Source organism: Manis pentadactyla, chromosome 6, assembly GCF_030020395.1.
Source record: "Manis pentadactyla isolate mManPen7 chromosome 6, mManPen7.hap1, whole genome shotgun sequence".
NCBI lineage: Eukaryota > Metazoa > Chordata > Mammalia > Pholidota > Manidae > Manis > Manis pentadactyla.
In genome coordinates, this window is record NC_080024.1 from 78,747,139 (window position 1) to 78,764,547 (window position 17,409).

The window sequence follows — 17,409 nt, forward strand, 5'->3', positions numbered from 1 at the left end:
CCTCAACACTCAAAAACCAAATAACCTTATTAAAAAATGGGTGGAGGATATTAACAGATACTTCTCCAAAGAAGAAATTCAGATGGCCAACAGGCACATGAAAAGATGCAGCACATCACTAATTATCAGGGAAATGAAAATTAAAACCACAATGAGATATCGCCTCACACCAGTTAGGATGGCCAGCACAGAAACGACTAGTAACAACAAATGCTGGCGAGGATGCAAAGAAAGGGGGAACCTCCTACACTGCTGGTGGGAATGTTCAACCACTGTGGGAAGCAATATGGAAGTTCCTCAAAAAAATGAAAATAGGAATACCATTGGACCCAGTAATTCCACCTGAGGGAAATTACCCTTAGAAGACAACTTCTCAGATTCAGAAAGACATAAGCACCCCTATGTTTACTGCAGCACTATTTATGATAGCTAAGATATGGAAGCAACCTATGTGTCCATCAGTAGTTGAATGGATAAAGAAGATGTGGTACATATACACAATAGAATACTATTCAGCCATTAGAAAGATGTAAATCCTACCATTTGCAACATCATGGCTGGAGCTAGAGAGTATTATGCTCAAGTGAAATAAGTCAGGAAGAGAAAGACAAATACCAAATTATTTCCCTCATTTGTGGAGTATAACAAAGCAAAAACTGAATGAACAAAACAGCAGCAGACTCACAGACTCCAAGAAGGGACTAGTGGTACTAAAGGGGAGGGGTTGGGGAGATTTGGTGGGGAGTGATGAGGAATGGGATTGAAGGGCATTATGATTGACACACATGGTGTGTGTGTGTGGGGTCACGGGGAAGAGTGTAGCTCAAAGACAAATAGGGACTCTGTGGCATCTTACTACACTGATGGACAGTGACTGCAATGGGGTATGGCGGGGTACTTGATAATAATGGTGAATGTAATAACCACATTGTTTTTCTTGTGAAACCTTCATAACAGTGTATATCAATGATACCTTAATTTAAAAAATGTCTCAGGAAAAAGGGAACCTATACCTGTAATTAATATTCACAATATTTGTACTATCTCAGAAAGATGAGAGAATCAGCATGTCCATCTTAAGGGTGAAGACCAAAAACTCAAAAAGAACAAAGTTCCTAAGATATGAGAGTGGTGAGGGTTGGTTTTGCCCAGCCTTTTTACAACTACAAATTGTGAGTATGAAATGTCAGAAACTACAAGTCCTATGACTTCTCTCTCCAGTGGACCCCTATTTGCTCTCCAATAAAGAGTCTCAGGAGAAATGTCTTGGGGCAGATGACCTGTCACCATCTTCACCTGTTCTAGGAATAAAAAGGAAAATGTAGCCTACTATCTCTGAGTCTGTTAACCCCTGATGGAGCAAATCAGACAAAAGGGGTTAAGTAAACTACCACTGTACACAAGTAATTTTTATTATCAAGCAGGACAGAATCTTCTTTCCTTCTAACATTCTGATTTCCTCAAATAAGAAAAGAGTGACCTATATTTAATCAAACACAGAGTATTAAAGTGAAGCTAGATTAGTACGAAATATTATATAAGATCACAAAAAAACAAAAAATATGATATTCAAATAAGAACAAAAAATCCAAATGAGGAAAATAAACTTTCACAGGATGTTACTGCCAAAAGGAAACATTTAAAACTCTTTGAAGTTTAGTAAGATAAAATTTAAGAATTGATATCAGCAAAAACAGTCCTTTGGTGGCCCAGTCCCTTGAATTTCCTGACCCATATTTCTTTCCTGCTGAAACAATCAGTGGGATACCTTCTTTCTGGTACAGCTCAGCAGCCTCAAACACATCTAGCTATAGAGTCAAACAAACACAAAAATCATTAACACAAATTTTGATATAGTTGGCAACTGCTTAAATACTTTGTATATATACTGACTATCTGTCCTGATGGAAAATGAATTGTTTTGGGAGCTGGTTTTCCAAGAAACTTATTAAAAAGCTTGATATTTGCAAAAGTTCCTCTTGTCATTACAGCATCATTACCTCTTCGGGCTCCGTAAGAGTTGAATTCATGAGGGGTAAGGCTACAGGAAAATTATGTAAGTAATTTAATTTCAGGTGGAAAATAATCACGTACTACTGAATTGTAAAACTTACTCAAAACATTTTTTATTATGGATAATTTCAAGTATGTACAAAAGTAGGGCAAACAGAACAGTGAATCAACAAGCAGGTGCCTCTCATCACATTGTAATAATCAAATCATGGACTCTGTTTCTTCCATAATTATCCCCTATTACATTATTTTGAGGAAAACACATTTTAGTTGTATCTATTTCAGTATGTTCCTCTAAAAGATTTGGACTCGTAAAATACTATCCTGATACCAAAAAAAGCCCCCACAGTTTCTTAATATCAGAGAGCCAGTCAATATTCAAATGTCCCTGATTTTCCCCATGATTCATTTGTTGTTGGTTTGTTCAAATCAGGCAGGGTCCAAATATGCTTCATATATTCATTCAGTCAATCTCTTAATCTTCACATCTGCTTTCCCTTCTTGCCCCTCTTGTACTTTTTCTGAAGGAAACAGGTCACTGGTTGTAGTTTCCTGCATTCATACTGTACTAACTGCATTCCCACGGTGTCATTCCCAATCCTCTGTCACTTTATTTCCTGTAAACAAGATGTCAGATCCAATGGCTTGATAATATTTGGGTTTTTAATGTTAATTTGTGTAACAGGCCTCATAGGTCAAACATCCATTGGAGGCACATGATACCCAGTTGTCTCTTTCTGGAATGTTACCAGGGACTATCATCACTGTCCAGATTAAATCTTTCATTAGGGATTACACAACAGTGATACTCATCACTCCTCCACCAACTTTTAGCTGGAAAACTTCTATAAAGACAAATGTCCTTCATCAATGATTAGGTTATACTGAAATTCATTCCACATGATAAAGACTGTTTACAAATCTATGACTGTTAAGTAATCAGATGGTTCCCTACCAACTTCCAGAGGTAAGTTGGTCTGTTTTTTCTTTCAGTATTATTATAAACTCAGAGACTAAAATGCATGATTTAATCCATTCCAGTTAGTATTTTTTACTGATGCTCAGCATGTCCCATCTTTAAGCAGTGGCAGGTTCAAATTGGTTCCTGAGACCTTTTCACAGAAGCCCTGTAGTTTCTGGCAGCTATTTCTCACTGGGAAAAATATAGACATTTTCCAGACCCAAATTTGGAATCAATCATCTCTCCAAGAAGCACTGGTTGTACGGGTTTCCCCTCCTATCTGGAAGAGAATGTTCCAACATAACCATTCATAAACCAAAACAGCATCCAGTGCAGGGCATCTCCTGATTTCTGGAGGGTCACATCCCTCCACTTTTGCCATAGACCTACGCTAGCACTTGCCTTTTTGCTAATGGAAAGAAATCCGAAGAGGATTTTCACTTCCACGAAAAAAGCTGTTACCACACCAATGTAGGTCTTATGTGAAAACAAAGTGGTGTGACTTGAGCTTCTGGAAAGCTGAGATACCTGTACAGTGCTATGGCATTCAGACACCATAATCTGGGTGTTAACGGGCTGGACTGGTCACCAGGACAAGAAACAGCTAAGCATCTCAACAACAGCTAAGTGTCTGTACGGCCTTTTATGTAAAGGCAATAAATATTCTAAATTTGTACACTTAAATGTTTTTATAATGGAGGTGGGGGTGGGGGATGGTTCATATGTCTATTTAAAAAAATTCTGATTTATGAGAAGTACTGGATTAAATATTCTAAGATCTGAAACTACAATAAATATAAAAACTGTATCTTGGAAAGTGGTGGCTCCTTTTTTTTGAGGGTTGGCAGCAATGTCACAATTACGACCAAGATGGAAATCACAACCAACAAATATCTGGGAAAAAGAAAATTTACCTTATTTCTCAACACTGTATATAAAAGCTAAGTGGGTAACAAACTGATTCATCTTCGTGAAGTTTTACCAAAGGCAGCTGCTATTAGTAATTTCTACCAAAGTACTTTAATTCACATCAAACTACAGTTAACTGGAAAGTAAGTTCAAACACAAAATTCACGACAGCACTGCTGAAACTACAGTAAGAGTTTTCAGGTTTACTACATGACAAACCAAGCCACACGACATGGTCTGTGTATGAGATTTCACTGCAAAGTCTTGTCATTCAAGCAGCACAAGCACCAAGGTTGATCGGGCAGCATGTCCCACCTTCAGCAAACCTGTCTGTGGTGTCAGGATGGCTCTGTGACACCAGAGAGCATTACCATGCACAGAGAAATGAAATAATGTGTTTCTAGTTTCAGATTGTTAACTCCTCTATAAACGATCTTTACATTCATTGATTTATGTAAAATTTTAGACTCAAAAAGCAGGAATTCACTGTCTTTCCATTTGACACAGATCAAGCCTAGCTTCATGCACATGCATCTTATAGTCCACAAAAGACACATTTAAATTTCTAACTAGGGGAGGGTGGTTAGGGTAATTTGACAGGTCAAACCATGATGACTTTTCAACAAAGAAAAATTGAAAAGAGAAGTCTTGCTTCCAATCATTTGTTTATTTTGGCTACCCCTCTATTAGGGGTGCAATTTAAAACAGCCATTTCAGTTTCTAAAAACATAAGCAAAAGCAGGTACAACAGGTACTCCAGTTACTGCGTAAGTCACCATGGCAAGCAGACACCTGTGACAGCAGGTACTTCCTGGAGGAACGAACGTGACCAGAAGCCTCTCAATCAGTAAGAAAGGAGACAAAATAAAAGCATCTGAACACCAGGCACACATACCCTCTACTGGCCAAGTATTTAACAGCAGCACTACTCCTCGCAATGCTTCCAGCGGGCGATATATGGTCTGTGGTGACACAGTCTCCCAGATGCAGTAGGACGTGGGCATTTTCAATAGACAGCAGTGAAACTGGCTCTTTGGTCTAAAAGGTAAAAAGTTAAAGGCATTTAACTCTTCATGAGTTTTTTTAGTTATAACAACATTAAAAAGATGAAACAGTGATAAAACAGTACTTAACAAGCTTATCAAAAAATGAAGGACATCTGATAGAAGTAAACTTCAAGTCCCATGGAAACAAGAGTGAATATGGTGCTTCTAAGGAATCCCACTGCTTATTTCCCATCTGTGAATATGGTTTTGGTTGGTGAATTAAAAGAAAGATAAAATGGGAGTCATAAAAAGAGGCTTATATAAATGATCAAGGGAATAAAGTATTTATGTTAAAATGAAAAAAATAGGTCTTACTGATTTAGAAATAAAGCTGACAGCACATTCTATAAAATCATGACATTTTGGATGGAATCAATAAAGATTTGCTCATCAAATTCCAACACACCAGATTTTTAGGAGCACTACCCTGTGAGTTAAGTTTCAATAGAAACTGAATGTCAAAATTTGTAGACTCCAAAAATCTAAAAAACTTAAAAATATCTACACAAGTTGCTAAAGAGAGATTGTGTGTGGGTATTGCTGTTGATCTTCAGAATATCGTCATGGACAAAAACCGCTACTTCTTTCAATGCACGTCCCACATCACAGTGTGATATTTTCAAACTACACTTATAACCCTTGCCACCTGCACCACCACCCCAGCAGTCCAGCCATCATCGCCTTTCCCTCTGGATTCTGCTGTCACTGGTCTTCCTGCTTCTACCCAACCTTCACCCCAAAGAAAGTCTCAATACAAAGAGCAACCCTTTTGAGTATGACACTCCTCTGTTCGAAACCTTCCCATGGCTCCCACTCCCCGTGTCACTTCACTCAGAGTACAAGACTACATTTTAACATTGGTCTAAAGTTCCCTATGTACTGGGACCTCCATTTCTGACATCGTTTCCTACCACTATCCTTATTTCCCATGCTCTAGCCACACTGCCCTCCTTGAGGCCTTTACCCTGATTTCTCCACCGGGCAGCCCTCTTCTTTGTCCAGATATATGGCTAACTTATTCACATCTTTCAAAGTTTTGCTCAAATGTCATATTTTCAACCACTCTATATAAAATTACAATCTACTCCCCAAATTTTGCACAATTGGTTCTTTTTACCCTGATCATATATATTTTTTCATTACCACTTACCACTTTTTAGCATAATATGTAATCTACCTAGTTATTCTGCTAATGGTTCACTGCCTTCCTCTCCCCATGAGAATGTTGGGTTTTGTTAACTGATGAAATCCGCATACCTAGAAGAGTGCCTGGCACACAGCAGAGATTCAGTAAATATTTGTTAAGTGAATAAACACTTTTTGTGCCCTCATATTTATATTTTCCATTATTAAAAAAAAGTGTGACTATATGTATTTACTTGTAGGTGTAAAAGACATCCCTGGGACGATGCTTAAAAAACTGACAAGCACTGGTTGCCTCTGAGGAGGTGAAGCAGGAGGCCAGGCATGGGTGAGACAGACTCATTGCACCATCTTTCTTTCGAAATCTGAACCATCTGAGTGGGCTAACAGAGCAGTTTATATGAAGTGTGCCCATATTCAAGATGCCAAATGTAAATGCTTGCTACATATTTCTAATAGGTAAAAAAATAAATCAATTCTGTTACTCTAAGCTATTCTCTCAGATACTAGAGATTTCCAGATACAAAATGACTATCACTCATTAAAACGTATGTGTTCAAAATAATGTAATCTAAAATTTTATTCTATTCAGAAAGCAGGATGTGTGAAATAAAGAAAACATCGACACTTCACTGAACTGCTGAAGAAATGAGACTCTTACCTCTATTTCCTCTTTTCATGTTTTAAACATGGACAATATAACATGCTCTTCCTCTATCTGATTAACTTCTTCTCGAGGAGGCCAAATATTATGTAGGTAAATGTTCTTGCCAGTAGTGTCAGTACCTGTTTAAAATATTTTAGTATGAGATTCAAGACATTCACATCGCCAAAGGAATTATCATACAAACTAAGTAAATTACTCAACAGCAGACTGCTTTAGGCATAAGCAGCTGAAGGAAGCAACTATGCCCATTTTACTTTCTTCATATAAACACAGAAATGAATGACGATGCATTACACCAAGAGGTCCTGAAATGATCAAATAATGGCTGATCTAAGAAACATTTCAAAAATACAACAGCCTCTGGGAAAAAAGTGTGCGCAGGGACATATGTATGCAGATAAAGGAAGAGATACCTAAAGGCTCGGTCTGGAAATCTATATTCACTGTACCTGCTATGGCATAAGCCACCCAAGGGTGGAGAGGCAAGATAGTTGGCATGGACACAATCACAAAGACGAACTTCAAAATTTTTGTTTCCAGATAAAACTCCACAGGTAACCAAATCACCCTGAAGAAAAACACACACAAACAATATATATTCTAGAGATGGTACAAATTTGGATAATTATATATACATAAACAATCTCAAATATTGTACTTCTGAGGACAAGATAACCAAAACATATTCTACCAATTATTACAGAACTATCAAAACTGTAAATAAACTAATTCCTTGTGTTATTCTTTGAGAATCATTTTAAGATTGACAGGTTACTATTCCCACAGAATATATATAGGTCTACAGAAATACAAAGGTCAATATACATTTTCTGTAATTTATTAATAAAACAGAGTTCGTTATCTTATTGAGTGACACATTTTACCTGTTTGACTGCATTTAAAATGGCTTCTGATAAGGGTGCTGTGTTTCCCACACATGCTGAACATCCATAGCCAACTATTTCAAATCTGCATTTCAAAACAGAAATATGACTGGACAAAACGTCACAGCATTTGTGAAGACACGACAAGCCTTATCTCTTATTTCCACCTTTGTAATAAGATCACTGAAGAGAATATTCATGACAGATGGATCAACCTTCATCGGCATGTCTACTCCGGTTTCTGAGCAACCAAGCCTGACTCTCCCTCTCGGGCATGCAGCCTGCACTGGATGCCAACCATTGAAGTCCTGATGCTTAGGACAAGCCCTAGTCAGGATTGGTAACTAACTCTGCAGAGAGCCAATCACACTACACAAGAAAACTCCTCAGCTACTACTTGCTAGGAACATAACATGAGCACTCAAAAAACTGATGCTGTACTTCTGCCTGAGGGTTTAAACTACAAAGCCTCAAGACAGCCTGGCTTTAACAAGCTGACCAAAGCTCACCAAAGAGGCGCTGGAGTTGGGTCCTCTGACAGGAACAAATCTTCCCATTCTTAACCAAAAAAAGTCCCTGACAAAAATCCCAAGATGATATAACTAAAAAACTGTAGGTAAAATCCTCAAAATTACCTCCAGCTGCCCTTCTAAAAGCAAAAAGAAAATCTAAAATGTATCTCTCTTGCAAAGGAATTGACTACTTATGTAGGGTATGTTCCAAAATAGACACTGAATATAGCTAGCCACAATTTATTTTTCTGATTATGTAAGAAATGTAAACGTATTTTCCCCACAGTTCAGGGACAACTTCACCTGTGCTTATTTAATAGACCCCAGCACATCACAAGCCCCAATCAAGACAATTTACTCAGTTAATAAAACAACCTGTAAGAGTTCACTCTTCCTGTCTTCCCAACTCATGGAAATTACACTCTACATGGTACCATGGCATATATGGCCGGCCACTGCTACTTGGTTTTACTTGTCCATTTTGTCTTTCCATCCTTAAACTCGAATCCACATTTCCTACTTCTGCAGCCAGCACACTGCTGCTGTGTTCACTGACTATAACCAATCTTACCTGTGAGTGACAGGGCCTCAAAGATGTGTGACAATGGTGAGGTAACAAGTAAGCTAGAGCACAATTTTTCTAACTTCTTGACTATGAAGGGTTCTAGGAAGCAGCTTCCATCACTGCTGAGTACCAATGTCAGTGTAAAGAGGTGTAACTATCACTTACTTACCCGAGTTTACTAAGGAATGCAATACTCCACTGGAACTGAGGTAATGTGTAACCATCCCACTGCCTGGAGATAAACTCATTCTGATGTAAGGTTTAACATGCAGACCAGCTTGAACAGCTTTTTTAGCCAAAAGACCTGCACAGTGAACAATGATTCATTACGGTGATGTCTCTCCCTCCTTCCTCACATTAAAGGGGGAAGCGAGAAAGTATTTATTTAACAAGCCAATCTCCATCTCTTGTCAGGGTAAAAGTCCACACTCATGAATTTACTGTCATTATTTTGTCCACTCTATGCTCTTGATTTTTTTCATTTGAAACAAACCACAAGTTGCAGCAGATACACTAGCTTTACATTGTAAATTGTTCACGTGCAGCCTGATGTGGCATGCGCATAAATGGACCAAAGGACGATATGTAGTAATATAATGCACACAGTAACCAACGCATAGTGAGCCTTTTAAAATTCCAGTCATAATAAATAATAATTCAGCATGTATTACACATGACTTTTAACAATGAGTGGTTCTATGTGCATACAACTGATTTCATTTACAATCCTTACCAATCATCTTTTACTCTCAATGGACTATGGCACACTACTATGGAAACTTCACATAGATTATCAAGGGATTCGATCATTATACTTCTAAATTACCAGAAGCAGCAGATACAACCTAAAACTAATAGACATGCAAGTTATGATTTTTTAAAAATTTACCTCCCATGTAATAAAAACAAAATTAGTAACATAAATCAAACGTAGTCTCCTTGAGACCTAATGTTGAAGACCTAAAAATCTCATGAAGTTTCTCAGACACAGACACTGATACTCACGTGTGATATAGAAAAACCACATAACAGAAAAGTAAAAACTAATTTAGGAAAAGACTATGTATGGCCATAAAACACAACCTACCTGCAGAGAGCATGACAGATGGATTGCAGTTATTGATGCATCTGGTAACTGCAGCGACGACGACAGACTCATGGGACAGCTGATAGACACCTATTCATAGCAAATAGTGAAGGCATCATTCTGCTTTTCGGCAGCAATTTGGAAGCCTTTAAATCCAACCTATGTAAATTTGCACATAAATATAAACTATGCATTCTGGATACAAATAGGAAAAAAGACTGGCAGAAAATACAGCAGATCCTTGACATATGATGATTTGACACTGGAAGTTCTGATTATTTGTGAGTGTTGCTAAAGATTCATGACCTTTAGTAGTTAAGATTCAGCTAAAATATGAATTTGAGTAGTCACAATAAGAATTACTAGGTACAGCCAACTACCCAGAATGCAGGTATACCTTGGCTTTATTGTTCTCTGCTCACTGCTGTTCAGGTAATACTCAAGAGATGTACAAATTTTCTTTGTTAACAATGGCCCTGAAGATCTGCTTCAAAATGAGCCTGTGAACATATGTGTATAAAATAGATGAAGCAAGACTGCCAATGAGTTGTTAATTGTTGAAGTGAAGTACATGGGAATTCAACACACCATTTTGTTTCTGTCTAAGTCTGACATTTTCTCTCTCTCTCTCTCTCTCTCTCTCTCTCTCACACACACACACACACACAAAGAAATTTTAAGAAAGGAAGGCTCTGAAAGCCAGCTACTAGTTCTCAGAATAGAGAAAGTGGCAAGATTGAAGCCATGATTCTCAGAAATTCTGTATAAACCCCCAAGTCAAAGAGGTCACTTGTTACCAGATTTTGAGAATAATTAGTTACACAGTAGTGTTTTTCTCCTATTCTGGGAAGTCACAAAAGTCTAGAACAGTGCTATTCAACAGAATTTTTCTGTGATGATGTGAATATTTAGTATCTATGCTGTCCAACACAAAAGTGTTAACCACAAGTAACTATCCAGCACCTGAAATGAGGCCACTGTGACTAAGAAACCCAAATTTTAATTAATTTAAATTTTAACTTAAAGAGAGACAGTCAACCTCTGCTCCTCACAGTGGACCTGGGTAAACGACTGATCTATACTTTGGTCAGAAGGAAAAATGGGGCTGATGGTGTGTGCTGTAACAAAAAAACACAGCAGATTGACTTTATGGGTCACCTGGCTAGTTCTATATTACTTATTCAACACAAAGTGCACTGACAAAGACATCAATAGAGTGATCTACCTTTTCATTTAAGCAAGCTTGGAAATCACTTTTCATTTCTGTCACAGCAACTCTATCCTGAGGTCTTTTTGGACCACTGACAGATGGAACTATTGAATTCAGATTAATCTGGATCACCTAGATCATGGAGAAAAGGGAAAGGATTTAGAACTTTAAGTAAAGATTCTAACTTAAGGACTAATTTCTGAAGCACACTGAGTTACGTATTCATTCTGACATTCAACCCCAGAAATACAGATTTTTTTAACAACCCCATTTATGAAACATGACAAAAACTGCTAGAAGACTAGCAGAACAATGCACACACTGTCCAACATCAATTGAATAGTCTGTAAAAAATTTTCTGTTCCCCAAATGTTTTTTTTTCCCAGGAAGATGATAAACACTGTCTTCACAGATGTCTCTTGTACAGTGGATGCCTGTGGTGACTATCAACTTTGGCCTCTGAGCTCTAAATTCTCCCTTCTTTGCCTGTTCTGTGACAGTGGAGTTGGGCTCGTGAGCATTTACCCTTTCACGGCCAGTCGGTAGATGGTGCTGGAGGGACACAACAGAGAAAGGGTTTTTCATTTGCTGGTTCCCCAGTGTCTAGCTGGCCAGGCAGGCTCCTGCAGGTCACACTTTTATTCCTTGGTTCAAAAAATTATTTTTTTAAAAGCCCCACCTTCCACCTAAGTTTCTATTAATTTCTCTGGTATTTCTATCACTTCCTGTCATCCACTTATCCAGCGTATGTGCAAATTAAGTTTCCCTTCATTGAGACCTTCATGATTCCTCTACAACCCCGCTTGTTCTGAATGACCTTGACCACAAACCTGCTTTTCTTATGCCTTCATTTCTCGGCTCCAGGTGATCGTAGTCTTTGTGTTTAAAAGTGGGATTCATGAGTTTCTCTTGAAATCAATTTCTTGATGGGTTATAGCTTTATTTCTTAATATGGTCAGGTTTTTAATAAGCAAATGTATTCAATTTTATTTTACCACTACCACGTTTCTACTTACTTTTTCTTACTCTTTCCTACAATTCTTTCTTCCCTTCTTTGTTTTTTAATGTGGACAAAGCACTAGAGTCAATAAACAGTGGTGAAGTGGACCAGAAAATCCTCACAGAAGTTAGAAGACCCGACCAAAGCAAATTTACACGAATTCAATCCCGACGGGTGCTATACTAGCCTTCAATATGCCAGTAATGTATTCACCTATTTGCCTAACATGTTTCCTGAATATCTACTGTGTGCCAGTCAGTGTTCTAGGAGCTGAAGATGCAATGCAAAAAATAAAAATAAATAAAAATAAATAGTGCTGACACAAGTTCCTGTCCTAATGGAGCCTATGTGTACCTTCCATTTGGAAAGACAGACAAACCAGTACACAAATTAAAATTTCAAGGAGGGATACATGCTATCAAGAACAATACAGCTGGGTGAGAAAATGGATTCCCACCCCCCACAAAAAATATAGCTAACAGTTAACCACACCTATGATAACATCCTGTTGTTTATTTAGATCCTTGACACACTACTAGAAAATGAATGTTATTAAAATTAAGACTCCTGAAAGTGAATACTACCTACTTCAATATAAACACAAATCCTCAACAGATTAGAAACGTTTGCTTAGATTGTAAAATATATTTAACATTTAAGACTGCATAACTGGATATCCCTTTCATAATTGTGGACTTTCACAAAATATAGACATTAACCAGATGCAGACATCATCAAAACTGGTATTTTGGGAGGATATTATAGTGATCATGAAGTAGAAAAAAATTAGAGTGCTAAATTAAGAGTCAATTTTGTACTTAAAATACTAAAAATTTAGACCCCGTAAAAAGTTGAAAAATTCACTGTAATAGAAATCTATGTAAAATTAATTAATAAAATGAGACTCACATACCCATTAGCTTGTTAAATAGTAATAATGGCTAAAATTTATTGAGCACTTACTATGTGCCTGAGGCTATTCTAATGAATTTGTGTTTGATCTTTAAAGAATCCTGAGTTAGATAGGATCTTCCTATCTTAGAGATGGGGAAACTGAGGCAGAAAGGCTAAATAAAGTGCCCAAGGTTACAAAACTAATAAATTTTAGGGCTGGGATTCAAACCCAGGTGGTTAGGCTCCAGAATTTACACTCTTCACTACTACTTGGGTTATTCTGTATATACTTGGGAGTACTCAGGCGTTCCTGAATTATTCTGGTTATTGCTAAACAATTTCACAGCTTTAAGGTATGCTTCCATTGACTTGAGTTTGTCTTTGTCAAAACCTAAAAAGAAGATTAATAACAAAAATCAAGTAAGGAATTGTGAAATCTTTGGGGATAGGGTTCTGCGTTCCAATGATGAGCAAGAAACAAATATTCCAGATTACATAATACTCAGAATAGATTTCTTTCCAAATTAATATTTGATATTATTCTCAAGAGTAAAGTTTACCCTTCATGAAAACGCTACTTGCTAAAAACACCTGCCAGCCCTTACTTAAAAGTTAATCACTGATGATAAATACTGAGAAACTTCTATAAGACTCGCAAAAAATATTATTTGCAAAAGAAAATCCAGTAATAAAACCGAACATAATAAATTACTATCCACCATGAAGGAAGAAATCCATCACTTTCCATAAACAATAAACAATATTAATAGTTAAAATGAAAGAATAAAGTGAAAGTTAAGAACAGTTTTACAGAGAAAAAGCAGAAATTAAAGAATTTAGATGTTGATATTAAAAGTTTCCAATTGAACATTGAGGTGGTTGTCTGTAAGCCTGATGAGAAGTAAAGTGACTTATGCAGATGGTCTTTCCGCAGGATTGTCACAGAACACATCCTCCAAGTTATAAGTTCTTCTCACAATGTAACAGTAACATTCCTCCAGCAAGGGGTGGGGTCTGTGTTCCCCCTGCACCAAAGCAGTGTGATTTCCAGAAGGTTGGCTGTCTCTGTGTCCTCAGACCACTGGATTCCTAAAGCCACCACATGAGAAAGCCCAGACCCATGTAGAAGCCACCCATCAAAATCCAGCTTGAAGAAATCTCAGGATTTTATGAGGACTATTCCCTCTCCAAGAATCCAAATGAATTGTTATTCATTTTGCCATGTGACTTATAATAATCTTCTCCCAAAATGAAAAATACTAGAATATATTCCCCAAATATATGTATGATTAGAGATTAGGAGTTCAGCAATGATCTCTTTAAAAGAGGAAGAGGGGCAATTTAAAAACAAAACAAAACAAAATGAAAAATACAGGCAATAGGCTGATAGACATTGAGAAGTCACTGGTGGTTACCATGGGGGAGGAATTGGGGTTGGTGGGTGAAACAGAGAGTCACAAAATCTCAATCATAATATAAATTAGTCACAGACATGAAAGTACAGCATATAGTCAACAGTTCTGGGGTGAGCATTTAATGATGTATGTAAGTGTTGAATCACTGTGTTGTATACCTGAAACCAATATAAGATTGTATAGCAACTATGCTTCAATAAAAAAACAAAATTGTTTTTACTTAAAAAAAAGAGGAAGTGGATCAAAATAAGAAAAGAGATCCTGCTTTTTAAAAACAAGGGGCCTTATGTAGTATCAACACATTGTGGGTTTTCAGGTACTTCTTATAATACATAAACTACTCAACATAAGAGTGGTAAAAACTCCTAGCTTGCCAGGCTACAGAAGATTCGGAACTTGTAACCCTGTGCTGCTTTTCACCAAATCACGTGCTTCTTACTGTCAGAGCACTGGGTCCCAAACTCTTTGTCTGGTGACCACCTATTCCTGCTAAAAGAACAGAGGAGAATATTCTCAAGCTTGACTCCCATTAAACTGCAACCTCTGATCCCTAAGCAGAATGGAGGTCTCCATCATTATGGGGAAAAACAAAGCTGAAGGTAGGCACTATAGATAATCCCTTTACGTTGCCGTAAATGGGCCCCAGGGAACCAGGAACAGACCAGAATCTGGGAAGTTTAATATGCATTTTATGCATTCTTTTAAAATAAGACAATTTCATGAATAACTAAATAACATGTACAAGAATAGTGACTTACTATAGAATATTTCAGAGACACACACTGGAAATGTAACAAGTTTATCCTAAGTGATCTTGCTTCTTACCTGTATGTTCTAAATGTTTTAAAGTCACATTGTCAACAGGGAAAAAGCTGAGGATAGCACCATATTCTGGACACATATTTGCTATTGTAGTTTGATCCACTATAGATAATTGTGAAACTCCACTTCCAAAAAACTCAACAAACTTTCCAGCCACTTCTACTTGCCTGAGGTGCTAATAAAGGGACACACATAAATACACAAAATCAGCAATAAGATAAGCATGGTTTCTTTGAAAACTACAAAATCTAATTTTTTACTCTTACTAGTGACGGTGAAGGAAAGAGGTCCACTTGTTCTTATGAAACAGGAACTCCTTCCGGTTTTGCAGGTGTTTTAAGATAAACTGTCAATAGAAGAGTTTTCCCATGTCACTGTTAGGACAGAAAAGGGCCTGAAAACTCAAAATGGCTAAGATTTACATTTTAATGTCTCTGAAATAGGGGTATACCTTAGACTCAATGGTGAGTCTGTTAGCTGGCAGTCTTTCTTAGCAGTATTTTAAATAAGGTTGTGTCTATCCATTAATGGCATCGTAAATTGGATGAAATAGTAATATACAGATGAACTGTATTTAAATAAAAAATTACATGTTGGCTATAAAAATTCTTCAAATTCCAACTATAGCATCACTAATTTCTACAGCACATTAAATTTTACACCACAAATATTTACAGCATCATTAATTTTAGGTAAATTCCATTTTGATAACATTTGAGATGTGGCTTCAAAATTCCTTCTAAAATCATTTTACTTAGTTTTTACCAAGAACCAAACAGCTACTCACCTGTTCTAAATTATGAAATGGTCTTGGATTGGTACAGTGAAGCAACTAGGGAGGGGACTAAGAATGAAACAGCCTTCAACCTGGGGACAATACTAAGTCCAAACATCTCAGAGGTGGTAGGGGTCACTTAATCCAAACTGCTTAAGATATAGAAACTCAAGCCTAGGAGAAAGATGTTTGATTAAATTCATGAAGATGAGAGCAATACAGATTAGGTATACCAAACCAACTGCTACTTTCACCAAATTAATGAGGTACCACAATATACACTGTGAAAACCAAGATAAAATCAGTCCTATGAAGACCATGAATAGAACTTCAAAGAAGAAAAAGAATTCAATAAATGTAAACATATGTAACAGATTGAAATTTTCTATGAACTAAAACATCAAAAATAGATCATAATATTGCTAAGAAAAAATACAGCCAGAGGGCTCTAAAGGCAAGATTAATTATCAGTATGTCTAAAAGAAAGAATTGATTCCGCTAAAAATATAATGGCATATTCCTTTTCCTTTGGGATAACCCTACAATTCTCAATTTAACTTTGTGATCTTTTGGTACCATACATGGAATCAATCATTTTCCCTAAGATGTCAAAATCTTTCTTAGAGGTGGAGCCAAGATGGCGGCGTGAGTAGAGGAGCAGAAATCTCCTCCCAAAACCACATATATTTTGAAAATACAACAAAGACAACTCTTCCTGAAAGAGAGACCAGAAGACACAGGAAAACAACCAGACTACATCCACACCTGCGAGAACCCAGCACCTCACGAAGGGGGTAAGATACAAGCCACAGCCAAGTGGGACCTGAGCGCCCCTCACACCAGCTCCCCAGCGGGAGGAGAGGAGTCAGAGAGGGAGGGAGAAGGAGCCCAGGACTGCTAATCAGCCAGCCCTTGCCATCCGCACTGGACCGCAGACAGTGCATGCGTGGGGTGCTGGATACTAGGGAAAAAGGACAGTAAGATGTGTGAGTAGGTCCTGGTAGCCGGTGCCCCGGAGAAAAGGAAAAGCGAGTGCTTTTTGGAAGTGTTAAAGGGACAGGGACCACACAGCCAGACGGAAGCGTCCTGGGACACAGTCCAGCAGCAGGGAACTCCGGGCACCCTAAACCCCTGGATAGCAGGTCAGGTCAGACAGAGGTCCCTCACAGAGATAAACAGCCTCCCGGCCGTTTACCCTCCAATGCGGCTCCGCCATATCGGAGCAGCGGCCCGAGGCAGGCCATGCCCACAGCAACAGCAGAGATAAACTCCATAGCGGCCGGGCAAGAATCAGAAGCTGCGTCTGCATGCAGCTGCCCAGAACAAGCCACTAGAGGTCACTGTTCTCCCAGGAGAGGAAGGCCACAAACCAACAAGAAGGGAAGTTCTTCCAGCCGTCACTCGTGCCAGCTCTGCAAACTGTCTCTATCAAAATGAAAAGGTAAAATTTGAGGCAGACAAAGATTACAGAGTCAACACATGAGAAGGAGACAGACCTAACCAGTC

At 37.9% G+C, this 17,409-nt stretch overlaps 1 pseudogene; it reads right to left on the bottom strand.

Annotated features, from left to right (window-relative positions):
• Nucleotides 1–1,599: 1,599 nt before the first annotated feature.
• On the bottom strand, nt 1,600–16,498 carry LOC130684181 (iron-responsive element-binding protein 2-like; annotated as a pseudogene).
• Nucleotides 16,499–17,409: the final 911 nt, after the last annotated feature.